Genomic DNA, 27445 nt, shown 5'->3' with positions numbered 1-27445 from the left:
CAGCAAGCGACTAGTATATATGGTGGCTAACTTATTCGCAAAAGAGAGCGAGAAGAGGAGGCAAGCGCGCGCGAGAAACTAGAGAGCAACCTGCGCAAACATTACTCCAACACCGTGTCCACTTCCCGGACTCCACCGAGAAGAGGCCATCACGGTAACACACTCAGTTGATTCATTTTAATTAAATAAGGTTCAAGTTATCTACAACCGGACATTAACAAATTCCCATCTGCCCATAACCGCGGGCACGGCTTTCGAAAGTTCAATCCCTGTAGGGGGTCCCAACTTAGCCCATGACAAGCTCTCACGGTCAACAAAGGAATAGACCTCCTCCCAAGACATTCCGATCAGACTCAGTATCTCGGTAACTCGAGACACTTTGACAGGTTAAAACAAGACCAGCAACACCGCCCGAATGTGCCGACAAATCCCGATAGGAGCTGCACATATCTGTTTCTCAGGGCACACTCAGATGAGACATCCTACGACTAAAACCAACCCTCAAGTTGCCCTGAGGTGGCCCTGCAGTCTACTCGGTCGGACCAACACTCAAAGGAGCACTGGCCCGCGGGGGGGGGGGGGGGGGGGTTTAAAATATGATGACCCTCGGGCTCCGGTAACCCAAGGGAAAAGAGGCTACGTGGCGAATGGTAAAACCAATGTTGGGCATTGCTGGAAAAGCTTTAATCAAGGCGAACTATCAAGGGGTTCCAATTATAACCCAACTGCGTAAGGAACGCAAAATCCGGGAACATAACAGCGATATGACGGAAACTAGGGCGGCAAGAGTGGAACAAAACACTAGGCGAGAGGCCGAGCCTTCCACCCTTTACCAAGTATATAGATGCATTAAGATAACATAGCAATATAATAATATCCCAACAAGTAAATAAAAGGTGTTCCAAACAAGGAACGGCCTCCAATCTTCACCTGCAACTACCAACGCTATAAGAGGGGTTGAGCAAAGCGGTAACATAGCCAATCAACGGTTTGCTAGGACATGGTGGGTTAGAGTTTCAACATGGCAATTGGGAGGCTGACAAGCAAAAGGTAGGCATCGTAGCATTGGCATTGCAAGAGCGAGCAAACTAGCATAGCAAAGATAGTAGTGATTTCGAGGGTATGATCATCTTGCCTGCACAGTTGTCAGAGTTGACGGGATCCTCACAAGCAAACTCAACGGGCTCCTCGGTAGCGAACTCGTCTCCCGGCTCTACCCAAACAAGACAAACAAGCAACAAGGATGCAATCAACCACGTGCAAGACCAAGCAATATGATGAAATGATGATATGCTATGCGGGATGCAAAATGCAAGATATGACAGGAAATGCATGAACCTGGCCTCAACTTGGAATTTCAAGGGTGCCACTGGAAAGATGAGATGAAATCGCTTGAAAACGATATAAAGATCGTCGGAATCGGAGTTACGGTTTGGAAATGGCAAGCGATTCAAAATTGACACCGGTCTGCGATTTATAGCAAGTAGGCATCTAAATGCAATGAGATGAACATGCTACGGCCACCAAACATGACAACAAAATACATGGCAGGGATGCACACAAGATGCTTAACAAAAGACTAGCACTGAGACACGGCCAATTCATCCATCATGAGGTTCAAACAAGCATGGAAAAAACGCAAATGCAAAACAGATTCCAGACTTAGTGAAATTAACAAATGTTTGAAATTTCAGATCACGAAGCCCTCTTCGGAGCAGCAAAACAGCATGATACATGAACTGATTAAGACAAGTAAGAACATGGCATGGAGCTAATCAACAAGCTTAACAAAAGTCCCTAAGTTACCTGGGGCCAAAAGGGGTCACAAAATGTACTAACAAGCACACGAACATAGAAAAAACATAATCAGTTTTCAGACTTTGTGAAAACTGAGACATGCTGAAATATAACTCATGAAGGCATGTAAACGAGCTCGATGCACTCACTACGGTGCAAGTTATGGCAATACAAGCATACATCCTTTAAGAAGGCACAAAATACAAGCTAGACATGGCAAGAACAATGGCATAGCATGCACGGATCAACTACAATAGCATCGGCAAAATCGCAAACGAGTTGACGATCTGCCCAGATTCATCACGAAGCAAAAGTAGAGCTCGATTGACTCAAGCTAGGTTGCTTAAGAATTGCAAACAAATATATGGATGGATAGAGCATAACATGATTAACAAAACTCCTTTACTGATCATCCTCAAAAGAGGCACGGATCACTAGGAAACAAGCTGAACATATGGCATCATGAACTAAATAATCCCAGACTTGGTGAAAACTACTAAGTCCCTGAAAACAGATTTACTGTGTGCCTCACTTTGCAAGCTTGCACAAGTCACCACACACATCCTAAAAATGCATGGGTTGCACCTCTGGAAAGAAGATAAAATGCTTAACAAAATACATGAAGGACTCACAGGCATATCATGCACACAATAATCATGGCAAAAATGACAAAAGTCTAAGATGAACTAGCAGATCTGACAATTAACTCACGAAGGCCTCTTCTAACAGCAATTCGGGCATCAAGATGAGCTCAAATGAAAATGATGCAATGGAATGAAATGATGTACTCATCGAGACAAACATTTTGATATACTATATGCCCAAATCGGAGCTATGGATGCAAAGTTGCAGCAGGTCAAAGAATGCACAAAAAATTAGGGTTCGAAGGGGAAAAAGTCAACCCCGATGCAAAATATCTCAGATATGCACGGAAACCGAGGCACGGCTGGATCCGAACTCGCCGGAGCTGTCGCGGTCGCCGGAGTGAGGAGAGGAGGGGCCGGCCGGTGCGGAGAGCTCGCCGGAGTGGGGCGCCGGCGGCGAGGCGGCGCGGGCGCGGCGACCGAGGCGGCGGGGTGGCGCGGCGGCGGCCGGAGGCGGCGACCGCAGCGTGGGGCGGCGGCCGGCGAGAAGATCTGGTGCGGGGGCGCCCAGGCGATGGCGGCGGCGCGGGAGAAGAGGGCGGCGGGGCGACCGGACGCGGGCGGCGGGGCGATGGGCTCTCAGGGGCCCTGCGCGGGCCTTCCGGGCCGCGTCGGCGGCGGCGGCCGGCTGCCACATGGCGCCCCGCGAGTGGCTGCGGGCGGCGGCGGGATCTGTTTTTTTTTAGCTAGAGTTGGACGGGGAGAGATCCGAGATCCGAAAACGGGGGGGCTATTTATAGGCATAAGTGGAGCTAGGAGAGTCCAAATGAGGTGTGGCTTTCGGCCACGCGATCGTGATCGAACGCTCTAGGTGATGGAGCAGAGTTTGGTGGGTTTTGGTACAAATTGGAGGGGTGTTGGGCTGCAACACACACGAGGCCTTTCGGTCCCTCGGTTAACCGTTGGAGTATCAAACGAAGTCCAAATGATACGAAACTTGACAGGTGGTCTACGGTAGTAAACCAAGGCCGCTTGGCAAGTCTCGGTCCAATCCGGAAATGTTTAATCCCCACACACGAAACAAAGCTAGAAATGACCACCGGAGGAGAACGAAGCGCCGGAATGCAAAACGGACAACGGGGAAAATGCTCGAATGCATGAGATGAACACGTATGCAAATGCAATGCACATGATGACATGATATGGGATGCATGACAAAGAAAACAACACACGGAGACAAAGACCCGAACCCGAGAAATAAATATAACTTAACGCCGGAAACGGCAAGAGTTGGAGTACAAATTGGGAAAGTTACATCCGGGGTGTTACAGCCCTGGAGTGGATGACCGACAATGTCCATCACGAAGCCAATGCATTCGATATCATTGAGCTCACCGGCCTGCCCACTCCTAGCGAACTCTTCGAGGAAGGGTGTCCACTACACACTGAAGCTCTTGAGAGCATATTCCAGAGGCCTGAACCAAATATGAGTCAGATGCTCTCCATGATGAAGCCATTGCCCCACGATGCTCCTTATCCAACAAAGTTCTTCGTTGAAGACTTTGAGTACCTGCCCAGAACCATCTATCACATTATCCGGCGGACTCTCTGGCCTATTAAAGGGCACTCTCCAAATGCCAAGATCGAGGGTGCAATGAAGACTCTGATATTCTGTATCCTTCATGGCAAATGCTTCAACGCACAGGATTTCTTCATACGCCAACTCGCTGCATCAGGCTCAGATCTGTTTGGTTTAAAGTTCTATACTCCTTGGGTAATGAGACTGATCAAGCTTCACTCTGCGATCTCATATCAGCCCTCAGCCCGCAACCATCGGATCTTCTTGCCAGATGTGGATACCTCTGCTGAAGCTATATATCCTGAGCCTGCCAAGCAACCTTTGAGTCTTCAGAATGCAGAACACCAGAGCTACACTCAAAACGATGAAGGTGTTGAAGCCATCTCTAGGGTGTATCCTTTGGCTGGCACTACACGTGCGCCACACCCTGCTTCAACTGAAGCCACTGATAGTGCAACTGCTTCCAGACCCAAGAAGCGCGCTCGTGTTCTCAATAACCGAGAGCTTCTTGTGGCCCTTCATCAAAAACAAGATAGGCATCACGACTGGCTAAAGCGTCAGATGAAAAGCCTCTTGGTGGGTGTTAATCGTCTTCGAAATCTTGCCACCAAGAATGCTTTCGTCACTCATGAAACCTGTCGTCGTACATGGAAAGGGCTATCAATGATGTGTACTGAAGCTGAACATGAAGAGGATGGCTTCACTGAGCGATTCAAGTTTGACACCACACCTCCTAGAAGGGCTGTGATGCGCAACACACCATCACTTGAAGACTCTGAGTTTTCTTCATCTGTTGCCACAGTCACTGCCAGAATCATTGATGAAGAAGACGATGCTACATCACCGCCACCTGCTTCAGCACCTCCAAGCTCTTCTGCACCGCCAAACACCTCCAACGACCCTGCTTCTCCTGGGAACGAGTAGACACTCTATGTCTTCAAACCTTTTTGGTCCTTGCTCACAAAAGGGGGAGAAGCATATGGGTTGATAGTCTTCAAGCGGGTCCATATGGGCGGGTGCTTTATGTTTTGCTATATTTTGCTTCGTGCTTACAACTCTCGTTTTTGCATCATTTGGTTCTTTGAGTTGTAACACTAAAACTCGATGGTCGTCTGCTACTTGTTTGCCACCCTGTTTGCGAAGATAAATTCCGCATGTGCGACGATAAATTCCGCACTTATCTCATTCTGCAGACGTCCATTTTCCATTATGCATGTCATTATCTTCATATACTTTCACATGCATAGTGGATTGTCATCATAAGCTGAATTGGATCTCCACAAGTACAACCTGCCATGTGCATTTTCATTCCAAAAGCAAATTAACTTATATGCACATCTTCAGGGGGAGCCCTTGAAACTTATGAAGACAATTCCTTATCCTTTACACTTTCACAGACTATATTCCCCGTTGAAAACTTCAACTAGTTTGTCATCAATCACCAAAAAGGGGGAGATTGTAAGTGCATCTAGTGCCACCCCTAGTTGGTTTTGGAGTATTGACGACAAACCTAGTTGAGGGACTAATGTGTTTGTGAGAATTGCAGGATAACACAGGTAGAAGTCCCTCATTGATTCAGTTTTACTACCAGAGATGACCCCTAAAAATGTATGAAGACATTGAAGCCAAAGGTGGTATATGAAGATATTCACATTGAAGACTATGACAAAAGAAGACACATTATGAAGGCTATGGAGCTCGAAGACTTAGATCTTTCGTAGTTCCTTTTCTTTTGTGTTGAGTCATAGGAACCACCGTACTGTTAAGTGGGGTCCAGGAGAACCAGTCAGAATGACTGAAGTGATGCCTAAACCAAAAACCTATGTCTTCGAGTGAAGACAATGAGAGCGAATCTTGTCCGGAGCCGGACAAGTCAGCATTGCTTGTAGCCCAAGTAAAGTTGCCATGAGAGTTTGAAATCTGACCGTTGAGACACGTGTCAGTTCCTTAGTGACCCAGGGTCATTTCGGACAAATCAGGTCGGGTTGCCAAGTGGCTATAAATAGCCCACCCCCTACAACCATAAACGGTTGGCTGCTCAGATTTCAGTGCACGGCTTTTGTCGTTTGAGAGCAACCCACCTCGAAGCCTTTGAGAGAAAATTCCTAGCGAGGAGAAAGCCCTAACCACCCAGAGCCAGAGAACATTGGGCATCACTTAAGTCTTCTTGTCTGTGTGATCTGAAGACTTATTACACTTGAGGACTGTGAATCCTCCAGACGGTTAGGCGTCGCATTCAGAGCATCCAAGAGACATTGTGGATTGCCAGTGAACCAAGTCTGTGAAGGTTTGGGAGTCTACCTTGAAGACTTACCAGAGTGATTGGGCGAGGACTATGTGACCTTAGCTCAAGGAGAATACGGTGAGGACTTGGTGTCCTGAGCTGCGTGTTCAGGACTGGGTGTCCGGGACTGTGTGTCCTAAGGTTTAAATACCTAGCCGCTCCAACCAGACGTACAGTTGTCATAGCAATTGGAACTGATCCAACACATCATTGTCTTCAACGAGTCACCGGTTTCATCTTCACTTCCTTTTTCTTATTGTTACTCATTGTGAAGCCATTGCATGCTTGCTCTATCTTTTGTCTTCACAACGTGAATGTATGATCTGTTTGGCTTCATAACTTCTTCCTACCTGATCCTTATTACACTGCAGCTGTTTGTCTTTGTGCTTTCACTCTATTGAATACTTGACCATGGCTTGCCTAGTGTAATCTAACTTCCGCTGCATAGTAATAGGCAAAATCTTTGCTGTTTGTCTTCATAACTCCCACGTTTTGAAGACTTTCATAAAAATCGCCTATTCACCCCCCTCTAGTCGATATAACGCACTTTCACCATCCACTCTATCTAGCTTCACTCGTGCAAACCCCATTGTCATTGATGAATCCTTTGATGCAAACTATAAACTGTTTAAGAATCAGAATGGTGAAGTGTTTGCCAGGTACATTGGTACTAACTGCAGGAACGGACCGCCTATGAAGAAGATCTGGGTTCGCAAAAAGTGTCTGGAGAATCTTCCTGTGAATGTCATCATGACACCACACGTGAAGAAGACAAACCTCAGACCACAGGCTTCATACGGTCCAGAGGCTTCATACAGACAGAGGACTCACCTGAGTCGCACTAACGCAAATGTTTTGCAGGGGAACCATACTCAGGCCTATGAATATGAGCGCGGTTCATCAAACCGCCATGTTCATAAGACCAAGAACTATTCTTCTTATTCTTATGAGTACTATTGTCCGCCTGCAAGACTTTTTGCTAGGGCTCCAAAGCCAAAGTTCTCAGACGCTGCACTTAGACTTATTGCTTCTAAGCCACCATTGAAGATGTGGGTGGCTAAGAAAGCTTAACTCTCTTTTGTAGGGAGAGGTCTCCAGCAGAAAACCAAAATCGTCTGACGCTATTGCTGGGGACCTTAAACATCTTGTAGGGCGCAAGATCAAATGCCCAACTGGTCTTATTATGTACTTCGTTCATGAATCGCTTGCTACTCTCCCTATCAGTCCTAATCTGGATCTAAGCTTTCATAACCCACTGGTTCGTCAAATGTTTTTGCTTCACAATTCTCTTCGCGAAGCCTATCCCCCTAACTGCACTGTAGGGTATGACACCAGCGTCTTCAGAATGGATTATTCATAGTGGGTGTACCAATCACATGACTGGCAAAAGAAGCCTTCTTATGGACTCAACCTTACGTCCATCCGACAAGTAAGGTACTGGGTCTAGGTAGAGTTGCAATCTCAAAGGATCAACACATGGATAAAGTCATGCTTGTTGAATACCTTGGCTTCAACTTAATGTCTGTCTCAATGCTTTGCGATTTGAACATGATCGTAATATTTGGAAAATATCGCTGCCTTGTACTAATGGAATCTGACAAGTCTCTAGTGTTTGAAGGGTATCGGAAAGATGATTTGTATGTAGTAGATTTCTCGGCAGGACCACAGCTTGCCGTATGTCTTCTAGCAAAAGCTTCAGAATGCTGGCTCTGGCATCGGAGGCTAGGGCATGCTGGCATGAGGAACCTCCACACCCTTGCAAAGAAGAAGCATTTCATAGGCATCGAGGGCATCAAGTTCAAGAAAGATCACTTATGCGGTGCCTGTGAAGCCAGAAAGATGACGAGGGCCAAACATCCCTCGAAGACAATCATGACAACCACTCGACCCTTCGAACTGCTCCACATGGATCTTTTCGGTCCCACTCATTACTCAACTCTTACTACTACTGCTTGTCTCTATGGCTTTGTCATTGTTGATGATTATTCTAGATATACTTGGGTGCACATAATCCTCTACAAGACTGAAGTGCAGGATGTCTTCAGACGCTTCGCCAATCGAGCAATGAACAACTATGGCGCCAAGATAAAGCACATCAGAAGTGACAATGGCACTGAATTCAAGAACACTGGCCTTGATACATATCTTGATACCTTGGGCATCACACATGAATTCTCATCCCCGTACACGCCACAACAGAATGGCGTCGTCGAACGCAAGAACAGAACACTCATTGAGATGGCCCGAACAATGCTTGATGAATACAAGACTCCAAGAAAATTCTGGCCTGAAGCCATTGATACTGCATGCCATACAATCAATCGTGTTTATCTTCACAAGCTTCTGAACAAGACATCTTATGAGCTCCTTACTGGCAAGAAGCCAAATGTCAGTTACTTCAGAGTATTTGGCGCTAGGTGCTGGATCAAGGATCCACATCACACTTCAAAATTTGCACCAAAAGCACATGAGGGTTTTATGCTTGGATATGGAAAGGATTCGCACTCCTACAGAGTCTTCAATCTCTTTCATTATAAAGTGGTTGAAACAGTGGATGTGCGGTTTGATGAGACTAACGGTTCACAAAGAGAGCACCTCCCAAATGTGCTAGATGAAGTTCCATCCAGCGAATCAATCAAGCTTATGGGAACCGGAGAAATCATACCCTCTGAAGCTCAACCTGAAGAGGAACTTATCATCTCCGCACCCGATCAACCTGAAGACAATGCTCAGCCTGAAAACAATCCCACTAACAATGACAATGATCAGCAAAAGCAAAACCTTTGCCCTGTACATCCTCGTGTTGCCAATGAAGTGCAGATTGAGAGAATAATTGATAGCATCAATGCACCCGGTCCACTCACTCATTCAAGGGCAACTCAGCTAGCAAATTTCTGTGGGAACTTCACATTCGTCTCAATTACAGAACCCAAGAAAGTTGAAGAAGCCTTCATGGAACCTGAATGGATTCAAGCTATGCAAGAAGAGCTTCAATAGTTTGAGCTGAATAATGTATGGGAACTGGTTAAGCGTCCTGATCCTCGGAAGCACAATATAATAGGCACCAAATGGATATACCGCAACAAGCAAGACGAGCATGGTCAAGTTGTCAGAAACAAAGCTCGTCTCGTTGCTCAAGGATATACTCAAGTGGAAGGCATTGACTTCGATGAAACATTTGCTCCCATGGCTCGACTTGAAGCCATACACATACTGCTGGCCTATGCAAATAATCATAACATACTTCTATATCAAATGGATGTGAAGAGCGCCTTTCTCAATGGCAAGATTGAAGAAGAAGTGTATGTTGCACAACCGCCTGGCTTTGAAGATCCGAAACATCCTGACATGGTATACAAGCTCAACAAGGCACTGTATGGCCTCAAACAAGCCCCTCGGGCCTGGTATGACACACTCAAATACTTCCTGAAGAGCAAAGGCTTCATACCTGGTTCCCTAGACCCCACTCTCTTCACGAATACATATGATGGTGAACTGTTCGTGTGCCAAATATATGTGGATGACATCATCTTCGGCTGCACAAATCAGAATTACAGTGAAGAGTTTGGATATATGATGCAAGAGCAATATCAGATGTCCATGATGGGAGAGCTGAAGTTCTTCCTCGGTCTTCAAATACGACAGCAACGCAACGGCATCTTCATATCTCAAGAGAAGTATCTCTAAGATTGCCTGAAGAAGTTCGGTATGCAAGACTGCAAAGGCTTCACGACACCAATGCCAGCCAAACATCATCTGGGTCCCGACGACAATGGTAAAGAGTTCGATCAAAAGGTATACCGCTCCATGATTGGTTCTTTACTTTATCTATGTGCATCTAGGCCAGATATTATGCTTAGTGTTTGCATGTGTGCTCGATTCCAAGCGGCACCAAAGGAGTCCCATCACTTAGCTGTGAAGCGAATTCTTCGATATTTGGCTCACACCCCAACTCTAGGATTATGGTATCCAAAGGGCTCAGAGTTTGATCCGGTTGGATTCTCGGATGCTGATTATGCTGGTGACAAAGTGGATCGCATGTCTACATCAGGCACATGTCACTTTTCTGGGATGATCGCTTGTATGTTGGTCTTCAAAGAAGCAGAACTGTGTATCTCTCTCCATTGCTGAATCTGAATACATTGCTGCTGGATCTTGCTGCGCTCAGCTTCTGTGGATGAAGCAAACACTCAAGGACTATGGCATTCATCTGAAGCAAGTGCCACTCTACTGCGACAACGCAAGCGCCATCAAGATTGCCAATAACCCAGTTCAGCACTCGAAGACAAAGCACATTGAAATTCGTCATCACTTTCTTAGAGATCATGTTGTGAAGGAAGATATTGATATCATACACGTCAACACTGAAGAGCAATTGGCAGATATTTTCACCAAGCCCTTGGATGAGAAGAGATTTTGCAAGTTACGGTGTGAGCTAAATATCCTGGAATCCTCAAATGTCCTGTGATCAGGCACATATCCTAACCCTTATGCATATTGATGACTTAGATGTGCAACACACGAAGTAAAGTATATCTTCAATCAATGAAGACATACATTCTAAGTGTGAATACATTAATATGGAATTTGACTTCGGAGCGCCATGATAATTGTGCGCCGTGTCTGGGTCTAATACTTCCTATACGGTGGGTAACGCCAGCACCAAAATGTTCTGTTTGAAGTGTTTCACTCATGGCGTTACATTTGATATGTTTTCACATTTGGTTTGGCGTCAATTTCAACATGTCTTCATGATTATCTTCACTATGTTGATTATATATATATATATATATACTAGTGTTCTGTCCTCTACAGCATTCACTTATAGCTATGTCTTCTTGTTGAATCTTTTGACCTAAGTGAATGTGATCGGACCCTAACCTCTCTATGCTTTCTATCTCAAACTCTATCTCTCCAAATCATATGCATTCTATTGAAACTGTCGAATGTCTTCTCTGCGTCCTTGACAGCAGAAGATACAGAGACAACCATTAAGTCTGTTTTCAATGCTCATTCCTTCACCTGAAACCCGGAGAAGTGGGAGCGACCACCCGACAATCCAGGCGTGCGTGGGACATGGAACAACCCCCGATATGCTGCATGATGGCCACGTGTTCCTCAGATGTGAATCGCTAGGGGAACCTGTGTAATAACGCAGTGCCGCCCCTGTACCTATAAATACACACCTCACAGCAGTCATTATCTCTTCTTCCACTCTCGCACGAACCCTAGCGCCACCGCTAGCCCTCGACGACGCCGGCGATGAAGCGCTTCGCTGCTGCAACCTCTCCGACGCCGTCTTCACACCGACCGCGGACATCGTCTTCTCCACCATCGCCGTAGGTGTCCTCCATCGCGAAGTTATTGCACGGATGATCGAACTGCTCGGCCTCCTCTTCCACTCCGTCTAGCAGTTCTTCGTGTGGTAAATAAAACTTCCTTTTTACAGCCCCTTTGATCCTATAGCTTTATCACTTTCTACCACAAGCAGTTTCTATTCACACAAGTTGGATCTCTTTCATACTGCATCTCATAACATGCCTAGTATATTCACTTATGCTTCACAAAGTAGTTAGATTCCTCACTTGTACTAATCCATGGATTCGTACAAATCTGGAACCAACTCCTTATCTATGAGTGAATGTCTTCGCACGATGAGGTCAATGTCTTCTAAACTGATTTATCTTCAAAATCTTCTGAGAATGCATATGACCTCTTCCCCTTCCCTCGCACCTTAATGCTGTCACAGGTACATGTTCGTGGGAGAATCCCTTGGTTCTCATAGTCTGCATTCATTTGTAGAATTCTTACAGTATCACATTAATTCTCCCGAAGCCAGTTCCTGTTTTTCCAGCAAGCGAAAACCTTTGAAGCCTTTGAACGTATTGAAGCCTTTTAGTTTAAAGTTCATGGCTTCAGAAAAATCAGCAAGGAAGGGTGGCAGAAAGCGTCGAGGAGAAACATCAAGAGATCTGCCCGATGACCTCTCAGAGCTGTACAAGACAAATCCTGAAGAGGATTACAATCAGCGCAAGACACGAATCCAATGGATTCGACGCTATTAGGCAGAACAGTGGTTCAAGTACAGATTTGTGACCAAGGAATATGCTGAAAAGAATGCCATCAAGCGACCATGGGGAGACATCCTCTACAAAAATCTTCAACCTAGGACTAGAGATGAAGCCATTGAACAAGGCTTCTATCCCTGCATGGTCCATGGACCACAGCCTGCGGATGCTGACCCATCGTCCCTGCTATGGTGTCGTGACAACAATCTGTTTAAGCGCAACTTCCAGTTTGCCCAGAACTCAGCGAAGCAGAACAAGAAGACTTTGGGTTTAGATTTCAACCCTGGTCCCTCTGCTCCCCGTGCCGATGGAACTCGCGAAGCTGAACCCAATCTTCTTGGGCCCTTCTACAATCTTGAAGGTCTCATCACTCACATCGTGGTCCAAGGGACAGCCGTGAATGAGCCTGCCGGTGACGCTGAATCAGATGAAGCACCTGCAGCGCCGAAGCCAAAGAAGCTGAAGCAGCCAAAAGCTTCAAAGCCGGCCTCTGCACCAAAAATCTCACGGGCGAAGCCACTGGCAACTGCACCTCCTGAAGACAGTGTGTAGTCTGAAGATTTTTCACGCATCTCCAAGCCCCAGAAGGTCAAGATGCCTCTGCCATACACCGGCCAAGAGCTGACAGCTGCTGCCATTCTGCGGAACGATGCCATTGATCTGTCAAGTGATGAAGATCTAGCAGATGACGCTCTTGAGCAACTCATCAAGAGCAAAGAAGAAGCAGAAATCTTCAATGATCTGCCTCTCTTTGACATGACAATCATCCACAACTTCATTGATGAGTGGTTTGACACGCCAAACATCAGCTTTGAAGATCTGCAACTACCCATTGGCCTCAGTGTCGCCTTCCATGGCGCCATTGCTTTAGAGCTAGCTCTCGCTCAGCGCATCGTCGAACTGAAGCAAAAGATTGACTATGAAAAGGCTCAGTTCAAGAAGCATATGGCCAAGCTCAGCGTGCAAGAGGTGAAAAACTTCAAGATTATGCTGCACGAGCTCAAAGAAGCCTTTCTCAAGAAACGCGCAGAAACTCAGGGTTCTCGGGAGCGCATGAAGAGCCTGGCTGACAAGTGTGTGCAAGGCTACAACGAAGCTGAGAAGCGCAAGGACCTTGGACGTCCGGGCATTGATCCCAGGATGGCTGCTAAGCAGAAGAAGAAGCCCATTGTGACCGAACCTCTCGCACCAAGGCAGGAAGTAGATCCCATTGTCTTCCCAACTAGCATGACTGGCTCGAAGCCAAAGGCCCGGTCAACCGCTTCAGAGGTGAAGAAGACGAGGACTGCTGAGGCTGAAGCCAGGAAGAGGAAACATCCTGAAGCCTCTCCTACTGCCCCCTCCAAGAAGAAGAGGAAGACCAAGAAAGAACGGGCTGCTCCCACAGAGCCTTTGATTGTTGAACCCATTTCCATGATTCGTCCTGACGCTGAACGCCAACTGACAATCCATGAGCCTGCTTTCACCGAGGCTCATGAGGCTGAAGACTTTCCAGCAGCTGATCCCATCGCTGTTGAAGACATTGGTCACCATGACCATGTAGAAGATGGTGCAGTCCTTCCTCAGCTCGAGCACAGCGAACTCATCAGCATTGGTCGTCCTCTGACGCCAATTGCTCAGGATGATTCATGGGCTGATCGCCCACAAGAGGAAGAAGACTTTGAGGCGCAGCCAACTCCAACTACACAGGCGTCGCCTGCGTTGCGCAGGCTTCGCAAACGACCAAGGCCTCCAGTCTCTGCGTCTGAAGCTGAAGCTGCTGAAGACATTCCGGCTGCATCAGCCAATGAAGAAGAAGTCCCACAAGCTGCTACTCCCCTGTCCCACCAAGAAGCGGTTCTCGAGGAGAACGTGACTGTGACCGACCCTCCAGCTCGTCAAGTGGAGGTTGAAAATCTTGAGGCTGCCACCACCAACACCAATGAAGCCACTGACGTTGTCATGGCTGAAGCTAATGTGGAGCCTTCACCAACCCAAGCACTAGAAGTCAGCGAAGCCACTGATCCCACTGCTTCTATCCCTGCGCCTACTGTCGGTCCTCAGTTCGACTATCATGTTGAGCACAGGCCTCAGGTACAGAAGCCAATCCCAAGATTGCCCAGGTTCCCAGGTCCTGCATCAGCACCTGGATCCTTTAATATCAATGGCTTCAGAGTAGACAACACATTCTTCAATAGCTCCAGGAACCCCTACTCAAGGGAAAGAATATCATCTGATCGGTTCTGGAGCTATCCGTAGCGAAGCTATTACTCCTGCATTCTTTACAATCAAGGTTGCATCTTCCCACACAAGCGTCTTGACATTGAAGCAATAGCTGGTCTGCCCTGTCTGGAAGAAGCTCTGGATTGCTTCAAAGAGGTTGGGTTGCTGCCGTTCGTCACTGACCAAGAGCATTGGAATGAAGAGTTGCTGCTCCAATTCTATGCCACACTTCACATCCGCGGGTATAACAGAGATCCGAAGACTTGGGTCCTAGAGTGGATGACAGGAAATGTTCATCATGAAGCCAAAGCCTTTGACATCATTGAGCTCACTGGTCTACCCACTCCTGGCGATCTCTACGAATCTGGCTGTCAACTTCACAGTGAAGCTGTGGAGAGCATCTTTCAGAAGCCTGAACCTAACATGAGTCAGATGCTCAGTATGATGAAGCCATTGCCCCAAGATGCTGAATATCCCAAAGAGTTCTTTGTTGAAGACCTTGAGTATCTGCCAAGAACTATTTATCACATCATAAGGCGAACTCTCTGGCCCATCAAAGTACACTCTCCACATGCCAAGCTGGAAGGTGCAATGAAGACTTTGGTCTTCTATATTCTTCATGGCAAATGCTTCAATGCACATGACTTCTTCATTCGCCAACTTGCTGCATCAGGCTCTGATCTGTTTGGCTTGAAGTTCTATGCCCCATGGGTAATGCGGCTGATCAAACTTCACTCCGCTATCTCATATCAGCCATCTGCGCGCAATCATCGGATCTTTCTGCCTGATGTGGATATGTCTATTGAAGCCATCAATCCCGAGCCTGCCAAGGAACCTCTAAGTCTCCAGAATGCAGAGCATCAAAGTTTTTCTCAGAACATTGAAGGAGTTGAAGCAGTCACTCATGTGTATCCTTTGGCTGGCACTACACGTGCACCGCATCCTGCTCTCACTAAAGCCACTGATAGTACAACTGCCCCACGACCCAAGAAGCGCACTCGTGTTCTCAATGACGGAGAGCTTCTTGTGGCTCTTCATCAGAAACAGGATAGGCATCATGACTGGCTGAAGCGTCAAATGCAAAGCCTCTTGGTGGATGTTAATCGCATTCGCAATATTGCCACCAAGAATGCCTTTGTTGCCCATGAAACCTCTCGATGCACATGGAAAGGGCTGACGCTGATGTGTTCTGAAGAGGATCTACAAGAGGATGGCTTCTCTAAGCGCTTCAAGTTTGACTCCACACCTCCTCGAAGGGCAGTGCTGCGAGGAACTCCATCTCTTGAAGACTCTGAGTTCTCTTCCTCTGCTGCAACTGTGAATGCCAGAGTGATCGAGGATGAAGACGGTGCTACTTCACCGCCACCTCCTTCAGCACGCTTCGACACTGCTCCAAGCTCTTCTGCACCGCCGAACACCACCGATGACCCTGCTGCTTCACCTACTCTTCATGGGAACGAGTAGATGCTCTATGTCTTCAAACCTTTTTGGTCCTTACTGACAAAAGGGGGAGAAGCATATGAGTTTGATAGTCTTCAAGCGGGTCCATATGGGCGGGTGCTTCATATTTTGCTTCGTGTTTACAACTCTCGTTTTGATACATTTGGTTCTTTGAGTTGTAACACTTAAACTCGATGGTCGTCTACTACTTATTTGCCACTTTGTGATGCGATGATAAATTCCGCATGTGCGACGATAAATTCCGCACTTAGATCATTTTGCAGATGTCCATTTTCCATTATGCATGTCATTATCTTCACATACCTTCACATGCATAGTGGATTGTCATCATAAGTTGAAGAGGATCTCCACAAGCACAACCTGCCATGTGCATTTGCATTACAAAAGCAAATTACTTATATGCACATCTTCAGGGGGAGCCCTTGCAACTTATGAAGACAATTCCTTATCCTTTACAATTTCACATATTATATTCCCCGTTGAAAACTTCAACTAGTTTGTCATCAATCACCAAAAAGGGGGAGATTGTAAGTGCATCTAGTGCCACCCCTAGTTGGTTTTGGAGTATTGACGACAAACCTAGTTGAGGGACTAATGTGTTTGTGAGAATTGCAGGATAACACAGGAAGAAGTCCCTCATTGATTCGGTTTTCCTACCAGAGATGACCCCTAAAAATGTATGAAGACATTGATGTCAAAGGTGGTATATGAAGATATTCACATTGCAGACTATGACAAGAGAAGACATCGCATGAAGCCTATGGAGCTCGAAGACTTAGATCTTTCGTAGTTCTTTTTCTTCTTTGTTGAGTCATAGGAACCACTGTACTGTTAAGTGGGGTCCAAGAGAACCAGTCAGAATGACTGAAGTGATGCTTAACCAAAACCTATGTCTTCGAGTGAAGACTATGAGAGCGAATCTTGTCCAGAGTCGGACAAGTCAGCTTTGCTTGTAGCCCAAGTAAAGTTGTCGTGTGTGTTTGAAATCTGACCGTTGGAACACATGTCAGTTCCTTAGTGACCCAGGGTCATTTCGGAAAAATCAGGTCGGGTTGCCTAGTGGCTCTAAATAGCCACCCCCTACAACCATAAATGCTTGGCTGCTCAGAGTTAGTATACGGCTTTTGTCGTTTGAGAGCAACCCACCTCGAAGCCTTTGAGAGAGAATTCCTTGCGAGGATAAATCCCTAACCACCCAGAGCCAAAGAGAATTAGGCATCACTTAAGTCTTCTTGTCTGTGTGATCTGAAGACTTATTACACTTGAGGACTGTGAATCCTCCAGCCGGTTAGGCGTCGCGTTCTGAGCATCCAAGAGACATTGTGGATCGCCGGTGAATAATGTCTGTGAAGGTTTGGGAGTCTACCTTGAAGACTTACCAGAGTGATTGGGCGAGGTCTGTGTGACCTTTGCTCAAGGGGAATACGGTGAGGACTGGGTGTCCTGAGCTGCGTGTTCAGGACTGGGTGTCCGGGACTGTGTGTCCTCAGGTTTAAATACCTAGCCGCCCTAACCAGACGTACAGTTGTCACAGCAACTGGAACTGGTCCAACAAATCATTGTCTTCAACGAGTCACTGGTTTCATCCTTCCCTTCTCTTTACTTATTGTTACTCCTTGTGAAGTCATTGTATGATTGCACTATCTTTTATCTTCACTGAGTGACTGTGTGTTCTGTTTGGCTTCATAATATCTTCCTACCTGATCCTTACTACATTGCTGCTATTATTCATTGTGCTTTCACTCCATTGAATATTTGACTATGGCTTGCCTAGTGTAGTCTACCTTCCGCTGCAGGGTAATAGGTTTATTTCTATCGTTTGTCTTCATAACTTCCACGTTTTGAAGACTTTCATAAAAATCGCCTATTCACCCCCCCTCTAGTTGATATAACGCACTTCCACAGGGCTAAGGCTAGGCCGAGCAAGAATGCTCGCCTGGATAAAGCGGTCGAGGAGGATGCCGTCCCTGAACCGGGCAAAACACTAGATCTTGAAGCGGCTATTCCTGAAGATATAACCAATGATCCACTGCAGCGACATGACGATCTTATTGCTGGAGAGAGGCCTATTGATACCTCAAGTCCTGTCAACCAGCCCACAAGCCCCATCCGGATTGAGAAATTCACCAATCCAACAAAGCCTATTGATAAGCCAACGGCCCCAGTGCAAACCGGCGATGCCAAAGATGATGAGGTTGTCATTACTGGCATTGGTCGCACAGAGCCAGGCAATCCCGTTGCTTTATCCAGACACACTGGCAAGGAAGAATTTGCTGCCATTGGCAAGGGAAAATGGAATGCCGATCTGACAACTTATGCCACTTTGAACGCCCAAGATCTCCATTCTGGCTATCTGAACCGGCTATACACCAGCCGTGACTATGAAGCTGGTCTGGTTAATATGATGAAAGAGAAATTTGAGGTAACTTCCATGTACTTTTTCCTGTTTGGATATTTCAATCTTGTTAACTCTCCTAGCCCCCAAGGGCTGGTTTAGAATCTGCATCCAAACCGTGACTTGCTAATATAAATCCCAATGCTCCAGAACTCGCTGATGTAGCCCCCAAGGGCCGGTTCAACTTAGTGTAGTTAAACCGGGACTTTAAGTAATTGAGATCGCCGCATCAGAATATATTCGAGCAAATAGCCATTAGCCCCCAAGTGCCAAGTTGAATACTTGTACTGATCTTGGGACTTTATAATCAAGTGAAATATGAAGATCAAATAGGCATTAGCCCCCAAGCGCCAAGTGCATAACTTGTTATGTGGTTGGTGCTTCAATTCTTGCACTGCTTGCTGAATCATATAACTATCTGTATGCAGGCTGAGCTAAAGACAAAAGAGACCCAAATCGCCGATCTCCAAGAAAATCTGAAGTCCCAACAGACTGAAACCTCAAAAGCAAAAGAGGAGTTGACCAGCGCCTTAAGCGTCATGGAACAGCTTAAGAAGGATTTCAAGAAGGAGCGGGCGGATTGGGCTACTGAAAAATCCGCTTTAACCAAACGAGCAGAAGATGCCGAGGCTGCACTAAAACCGGTGGTGGACGAACTGACCAGCATAAAGCGGCACGTGCATGCCATGACCGCTGCTATCTTTGGTAAGCCGGTTTGATTTCTGAATTGATTCTGCCGTCTTACAGAGCTGCCGGTTTGTTAACCCTTTGTGATATTTCAGGGACACGCATTGGTCACTTGGGGTCAGATGTGCGGAAGAAATTGAAAGCCGCCTACACGTTGATCGAACAACTGTACACTGGTGCACAACGGATCATCTGTACTACATCTCACAACAATCCGGCGCCCACTTTGATTCAGGACACTCTAAAGAAACTGTCGATGCTTCCTGCCCGGGTTGAAGAGCTGAAGAAATCTGCTGCTCGAACCGGTGCGATCAATGCCTTAATCCAGGCAAAAGCTTGGGTGCCGGATTTTGATCCTATTGAAGCGGCTCAGGGCTATCCCAGCTTGAAGGAAGACGGGTCAGAGTTTAGTGAAGCGGATCTGCGAGCAATAAACTGGGAGGTGCGTCCGCTAGCTTGTTAATTGGTTGAAGAAGCAGACTTGTCTCATTATCAAGCCCAATGTGACAATCAAAACAAGCGAGTAGCTGCACCAATTCATGAAGCGGAAAATCTTATCCCTCCAATCCGTAAGCATACTTACGCTCTCGATATTGAACCGTCGTTGCTGATCCATGATGAAGCTGTCTTTCGAGCATTAATGGGAATCAACTGGACAACTATTGATTTCCAGCCGCTGGGCAGAGAAACTGAAGTTGAAGCGGTGCGGGATGACCCACAACCATCAGGCCAGGCTGGTGACCAAGCTTGAACCGGAAACCGGTTTAAACTGCTTCTCCTTTGAAAAGACAATGATCTTGTTTTGGGCACCGTGTTGCCTTGTAATAGGCTAGCTGATACTCTTGATCTTAATATGCCTTCGTGCATAACCACTGCAACTTGTGCTTCCTTTGGGTGAGGAACTTTCCAAAGTATTTTCTGCAACATAAAAAATCTTAAAGTGCCACCACGGTTGTACCGTCAGGCGGAGTATGATGTCTGCATATATAAAATCAAAATATCTGAAATTTAAGCATATGATGAAATCTTTGAGATACATAATACCTGCCATCGTTGGGCATGAAGTTGGCTTAGCCAATCTTGAAGCGGAGGTTTCATAAACCCACATTGTTGGAGGAGATAGCAGCTCCTGTATATAAATAATGCCGGTTTACCATTTAAACCGTGCCGGGTTATAATTAAACACCGTGTTACTCTGTAATAGGATGTTAACAAAAAATCAAACCGAGCAAATAGTCTCCGGATTAAAAATGGACCATGTTCCGTCAATTGACCATGTGAACAGGTTTCAAATTTTGTCGGTTTAAAAAACACAACAAAAAGAAAGAAATATCTATCAAAGAAAATTGTGAAGCAAAGGCAATGATAAAACTGTTTGCAAAAAGAGGCTTATTTGAGCCGATCAGATGGCGTTACCATGGTCAGACATGACCAAGCTCCCGATAGGTGTAGCTATGGTTCAAGTCAGCCAGGTCCCCAAATGAAACCGTGGCATTTATGCCGATCAAGAGGCGTGGCAATGGTTCGGGTTCGACCAAGCCCCCAAGTGATTCTGTGGCCTTAGGCCGATCAAGAGGCGTGACTGGTTCAGACATGACCAAGTCCCCAAGTGATCTGGTGGCTGTCGCCTATCAAGAGGTGTTGCATTGGTTCGGACACGACCAAGCCCCCAAGTGATATAACATGATGCTTTTGAAAAGCTAACTCAAGGGGTAAACCGGAGGCCGCTTTAGAACAACTCCGTGTAACCACACATGATGTAAAAGAACAGATACCCCGCTTTAGCTGAGGTTCCGGTTTATTATATTTAATCATAATATATACATCGTCGTAATATGTACATAAGTAGAGCCAATGGCTCAGGTATAGTAAGGCCGAAGATGAGCTATGTTCCACGGCCTGTTGGTCTCTTCCTCTGATGTACGTGAGTCTTTATGCTCTCGAATATCGGTCAGATAGTATGACCCATTGTGCAGATTCTTGCTGACCACGAAAGGTCCCTCCCAAGGTGGGGATAGCTTATGCATATCAGTCTGGTCTTGGATGAGCCGAAGTACCAAATCTCCTTCCTGAAAGGCTCTGGTTCTGACTCGGCGACTGTGATAACGACGAAGATCCTGTTGGTAAATCGCCGAGCAGGCGGCTGCTATGTCACGTTCTTCATCCAACAGGTCCAAAGCGTCTTGCCGTGCTGTCTCGTTGTCCGCTTCAACATAAGCCGCCACACGAGGTGAGTCATGACGGATATCACTTGGGAGAACCGCCTCCGCTCCGTAGACCATGAAGAACGGCGTGTATCATGTTGATCTGTTGGGTGTAGTATTGATGCTCCATAACACAGATGGTAACTCTTCTACCCAACAACCCGGCGTTCTCTGCAAAGGAACCATAAGCCGGGGCCTGATGCCTCTCAAGATCTCTTGATTAGCCCTTTCTGCTTTACCATTGGACTGTGGGTGTGCCACTGATGAAACGTCAAGCCAGATGTGCTCCCGTTCGCAGAACTCCTTCATGGCACCCTTGGACAAATTGGTACCATTATCTATGATGATACTGTGTGGAAAGCTAAACCGGAAAATCACTTTTTTGATGAACTGAACCACTATGGCCGCATCACTCTTGCTAACAGGTTCTGCTTCCACCCACTTTGTAAACTTGTCAACCGCCACCAGGAGGTGGGTCTTCTTATCTTTGGACCTTTTGAAAGGCCCAACCATATCCAGCCCCCAAGTCGCAAACGGCCAAGTAATTGGAATCATTCTCAATTCTTGAGCCGGCACATGAGCACGTCTTGAAAACTTTTGGCAACCGTCACATCGTCTGACCAGATCCTCCGCATCAGCATGAGCAGTTAACCAATAGAAGCCATGGCGAAACGCTTTAGCTACCAAAGATTTTGAACCGGCGTGGTGACCACAATCTCCTTCGTGGATCTCACACAAAATTTCACTGCCTTCTTCAGGAGACACACAGCATTGAAACGCCCTTGATACACTACAATGATGCAAATCGCCATTAACAATAGTCATGGACTTGGACCGCTGGATTATCTGTCGGGCCAGAGTCTCATCCTTTGGTAACTCGCCCCGGTTCATGTACGCCAGGTAAGGAAGCGTCCAATCCGGAATGACATGAAGAGCTGCCACCAATTGAGCCTCTGGATCAGGAATAGCCAAATCCGCTTCACCAGGGAGCTTGACCGACGGGTTGTGCAGCACATCCAGAAAACATTGGGCGGGACCGGTTTGCGCTGAGAGCCCAGCCGGCTTAAAGCATCCGCCGCTTCATTCTTCTGTCGGTCCACGTGGTCCACCTGATAGCCTTTAAAGTGACCTGCAACAATATCCACCTCACGACGATACGCTGCCATGAGTGGGTCCTTGGAATCCCAAGTGCCAGATACTTGTTGAGCCACGAGGTACGAGTCACCAAAGCACTTAACTCAACTTAGATTCATCTCCTTAGCCATCCGGAGACCATGGAGCAAGGCTTCATACTCAGCTAAATTGTTAGTACAAGGGAACATTAAGCGGAGAACGTAACAAAACTTATCACCTCATGGGGAAGTTAATACGACTCCAGCCCCCGAGCCTTCCAATTGCCTGGATCCGTCAAAATGGATGGTCCAATATGTGTGATCCGGCTTTTCTTCAGGTGCTTGCAGTTCCGTCCAATCATTGATGAAATCAACAAGTTCTTGAGACTTAACCGCCATCCGAGGCACATACTTCAATCTGTGCGGCCCAAGCTCTATAGCCCACTTGGCAATCCGTCCAGTCGCTTCCCGGTTCTGGATGATATCCCCCAATGGAGCAGAACTGACCACCGTAATTGGGTGCCCATGGAAGTACTGCTTAAGCTTCCGGCTTGCCATAAAAACTCCGTACACCAGCTTCTGCCAATGCGGATACCTTTGCTTGGACTCAATGAGTACCTCGCTGATATAATAGACCGGACATTGAACCGGATGCTCCTTACCTGCCTTCTTTCGCTCCACCACAATAGCCACGCTGACCGCACAAGCATTAGCAGCAACATATACATGTAACGGTTCCTTGTCAATGGGAGCGGCGAGCACAGGCGGATTGACCAATTGCCGCTTTAATTCCTCAAATGCTTCATCAGCCGCGGAACTCCAGACGAATTGATCCGTCTTCTTCAACATCTGATACAAAGGGATTGCCTTCTCACCAAGGCGGCTGATAAACCGGCTTAACGCGGCAATCCGGCCTGCCAGGCGTTGAACATCATTAATACACTTCGGTTTAGCTAGGGAGGTGATGGCTGTGATCTTCTCCGGATTAGCCTCAATTCCCCTGTTGGACACCAGAAAACCCAATAACTTGCCTGCCGGTACACCAAAGACACACTTGGCCGGATTAAGCATCATCTTGTACGTCCTCAGGTTATCAAAGGTTTCCTTCAAGTCGTCAACCAAAGTCTCCTTCTCCCTGGACTTAACCACGATATCATCCACGTAAGCATGTACATTACGGCCAATTTGCTTGTGAAGACAATTTTGTACACACCGTTGATAAGTTGCCTGGGCACTCTTGAGCCCAAAGGGCATAGACACATAGCAGAAGGCTCCAAAGGGAGTTATGAATGTCGTCTTCTCCTGGTCCTTAACTGCCATTTTCATCTGATGATAGCCAGAATATGCATCCAAAAAACTTAAATGCTCGCAACCCGCCGTAGCATCAATAATTTGATCGATACGGGGGAGGGAAAAAGGATCTGTTGGACAAGCCTTATTAAGATATGTATAATCCACACACATGCGCCAGGTGCCGTTTTTCTTAAGGACCAGCACCGGATTGGCAAGCCACTTAGGGTGAAAAACTTCAACAATAAAGCTAGCTGCTAAGAGCCTGGCTACCTCTTCTCCAATCGCCTTGCGTCTTTCTTCGTTAAACCGGCGGAGGAACTGTTTCACCGGTTTGTATTTAGGATCCACATTAAGGGTGTGCTCAGCGAGTTGCCTCGGTACACCTGGCATGTCAGAGGGCTTCCATGCAAAAATGTCCCGATTCTCACGGATGAACTCGATGAGCGCGCTTTCCTATTTCGGATCCAAGTTGGCACTGATGCTGAACTTCTTGGACGAATCGCCAGGTACGAAGTCAACAAGCTTAGTTTCTGCTGCCGATTTGAACTTCAGGGCCGGATCATGCTCCGTAGTTGGCTTCTTTAATGGAGTCATGTCCACCGGATCAACATTGTCCTTATAATACTTCAGCTCCTCGGTGGCACAAACCGACTCTGCGTAGGCCGCATCTCCTTCCTTGCATTCCAAAGCGATTTTACGGTTTTCGTGAACCGTTATTGTCCCCTTGTGACCTGGCATCTTGAGCTGCAAATACACATAACAGGGTCGTGCCATAAACTTGGCGTAGGCCGATCGCCCAAACAGGGCGTGATATGGACTTTGGATTTTCACTACTTCAAACGTCAATGTTTCCGACCTGGAATCATGATCATCTCCAAAGCCAATTCCAGAGCTATCTTACCAATAGGATATGCTGACTTGCCAGGTACCACACCGTGGAACACCGTATTAGACGGTTTGAGATTTTTATCTGTTAGTCGCATACAATGGAAGGTCTCATAGTACAAGATATTAATGCTGCTCCCTCCATCCATGAGCACTTTGGTGAACTTGTAACCTCCCACCTGAAGCGCCACCACCAGAGCCAACTGACCTGGATTATCAACCTGGGGAGGGTGATCCTCTCTGCTCCATATGATTGGCTGTTCAAACCAGTGTAGATAACGGGGCATGGCCGGTTCAACAGAGTTGACTGCCCACCTCTGAACCTTCCTGTCTCGCTTGTCCAAGCTAGTGGTGAAGACATGGTACTGCCCACTATTCAACTGCTTTGGGTTGCTCTGGTAACCTGACTGTTGCTGCTGTTGGTTGTAACCACCCTAGTTGTTCTGATTATTTTGATTGTTATGTCCGCCCGGATTACCATTAAATCCTGAACCAGAATTTCCTCCACCGTAACCCTGCCCGGATCCTGAGCCACCGCCGGAGCCGTGATCATACCGGAAAGCATTATAATTCTTGAACTCCTGCATAATGAAGCAATCCTTCCAAAGGTGGTTTGCTGGCACCTCCTTCGTCCCATGTCTGGACAGGGCTGGCTCAGTAGATAATTTAGGCGGTCCGGGTTAGGGTTGGGTGCCCCACTACGATTTGGCGGTTTACCCTTGCGTCGCTGGCCCTTGTCCTGCGCATTGGTATTAGCCACAAAGTCCATGTTACCATCCGCTTTACGCTTGCCTCCACCACCATTGCCTGCCAAGTGATGCTGCTGACCTTTGGAGTTGCTGTTCCTCTTTCCCTTCCATGCCTTGTCATCATCAGATTCGGGATCCTTGGTACTATCAGAATCAGCATACTTTACCAAAGCAGCCATGAGGGTCCCCATGTTAGTGCAATGGCGCTTCATCCGTCCCAACTTCAGCTTTAGGGGCCCAAACCGGCAGTTGCCTTCTAGGGTTAAGACTGCGGTGTTAGCGTTGATGCGGTCTGATGAATGCAACACTTGTGAGACCCGGCGCACCCAATGAGTCGTCGATTCTCCTTCCTCCTGGACACAGGCAGCTAAGTCTACTATCGACATGGGCTGCTTACATGTATCCTTGAAATTACTGATAAACCGGGCTCGTAATTGGGCCCATGAACTGATAGAATTGGCCGGTAAGCTTTTTAACCAAGTGCGGGCCGTTCCTTCAAGCATCATGGTGAAGTACTTCGCACATGCCGCATCATCCACATCAAGCATCTCCATGGCCATCTCATAGCTGTCCACCCATGTCTCTGGGGGTTGATCCGCCGTGTAATTTGGTACCTTGCGCGGGCCCTTGAAATCCTTGGGCAGGCGCACATTGCGTAAAGCGGGGACAAGGCAAGGCACCCCCAAAGAGCTAGAAGTAACACCGGGTTCGACCGAAATAGTTGGACGAACCGGCGTAAGCTGCCGAGCCTGATACTGTGCGGTTAACTCAGCCTCCCTGCGCGCTCGGGCCCGGTCCACCACTTCCTGAGCGTTATCAGCACCACCCGCCGGGTTGTTGCCGCGGGGTGCTCCACGTCGTTCATTACTTGACACTGCTGGTTCATCCATACGCCTGCTATAGCTCCGGCTTGGACAAGGGGTCGAGTGGATCCGGTCACGGCTATACGAGTACGCTTCCTGTTGGACCAAAGCTGTCCTAAGAAGCTCCTTGACCCGTCGTGTCTCTACCGCCTGCGGGGAGTCACCTTCAATTGGAATGGCCTCCAGCCGTGCAGCAGCGGCAACGAGATTGTCCATTGGGTTGGAGTAGTGACCCGGTGGTGTTGAAACAGCCTGAGGTATGACAGTATTTTGACGAGGCGGATTCATCAGACGGGGCTGAACCGGCGCACCGGTCCCCGGAGCTTCCGGCTGGTTTCCCTCCAGCGGATTACTGGTTCCTGCTCCTGGGGTGTTGAAATGGTCTCTGGCATCGAAAACCGAAGGCAAACGGGATCGGTACTTCCTCTTCATGACTTCATGCGACGCGTTCTGGTCCAACATGAGCCTATAGGCTTGTGTGTCTAAAGAGGCCCGCCCTGTGGTCATCCTGGCATTCTCGGCTGCCAGGTCCTCCTTGGCCTGGGTGATCTGTTCCTTCACCTTTACAATCTCCGCGTTATGGACTTCCTGATCCGCTAGATTAGCTTCTCCCATAAGCGCAGCCAATGCATCAAATAGATCTGATAGAACTTGAGCCGGAGGGCGTGCAGAGCTTCCTGCCCCGGTAGCTGTCGCCGCTACTGAACCGGAGGTTATTGGCGCAGCGGTCGAAGAATGAAGCGCTGCTTGTGTGCCGGCCATGAATATTCCAACTCGGTTGGGTTGATCAGAGGGGTCCAGAATACTGTCGCCATCGGAACAGCCCCCAATCCGGCCATCTTGTAGCTGATATAGAGATTCGGTTTCTCCAGTTGATGACTCGTCGCCGGAATAAACGACGGTCTCACCGTGACATTCCGATCCATCCTCATAACTTCCTCCATGGATGACTCCCACGAAGGCACACTTCACGGCCGGTTTAACCCGGTCGGATCGTGCACGCTAAGCCGTTTCGACGAGGTCGGTGCAGATGTCCGGCTCAGGGCCCGGTTCACCGATCCTGCTGATGAAAACGTGTATGCCACCAAAGGGGACCTGGTACCCGTACTCAACTGAGCCGGCCTCGGGGCCCCAGCCTGCATCATCGATGTAGAGCTTGCCGCGATGACTCTTAGTCATCCGGCCCACAACGTAGCCCTCGAGTCCTTCAAAGCGGCCCTCCAAGAACTTGAAACCATCGTGCGATAGCCCCATGGTGGGCGCCAACTGTCGAGGTTTTGTC

Source organism: Triticum urartu, chromosome 4A, assembly GCF_056163025.1.
Source record: "Triticum urartu cultivar PI428250 chromosome 4A, HENAU_Tu73, whole genome shotgun sequence".
Taxonomy (NCBI): Eukaryota; Viridiplantae; Streptophyta; class Magnoliopsida; order Poales; family Poaceae; genus Triticum; species Triticum urartu.
Note: the sequence above shows the minus strand (reverse complement) of the source record.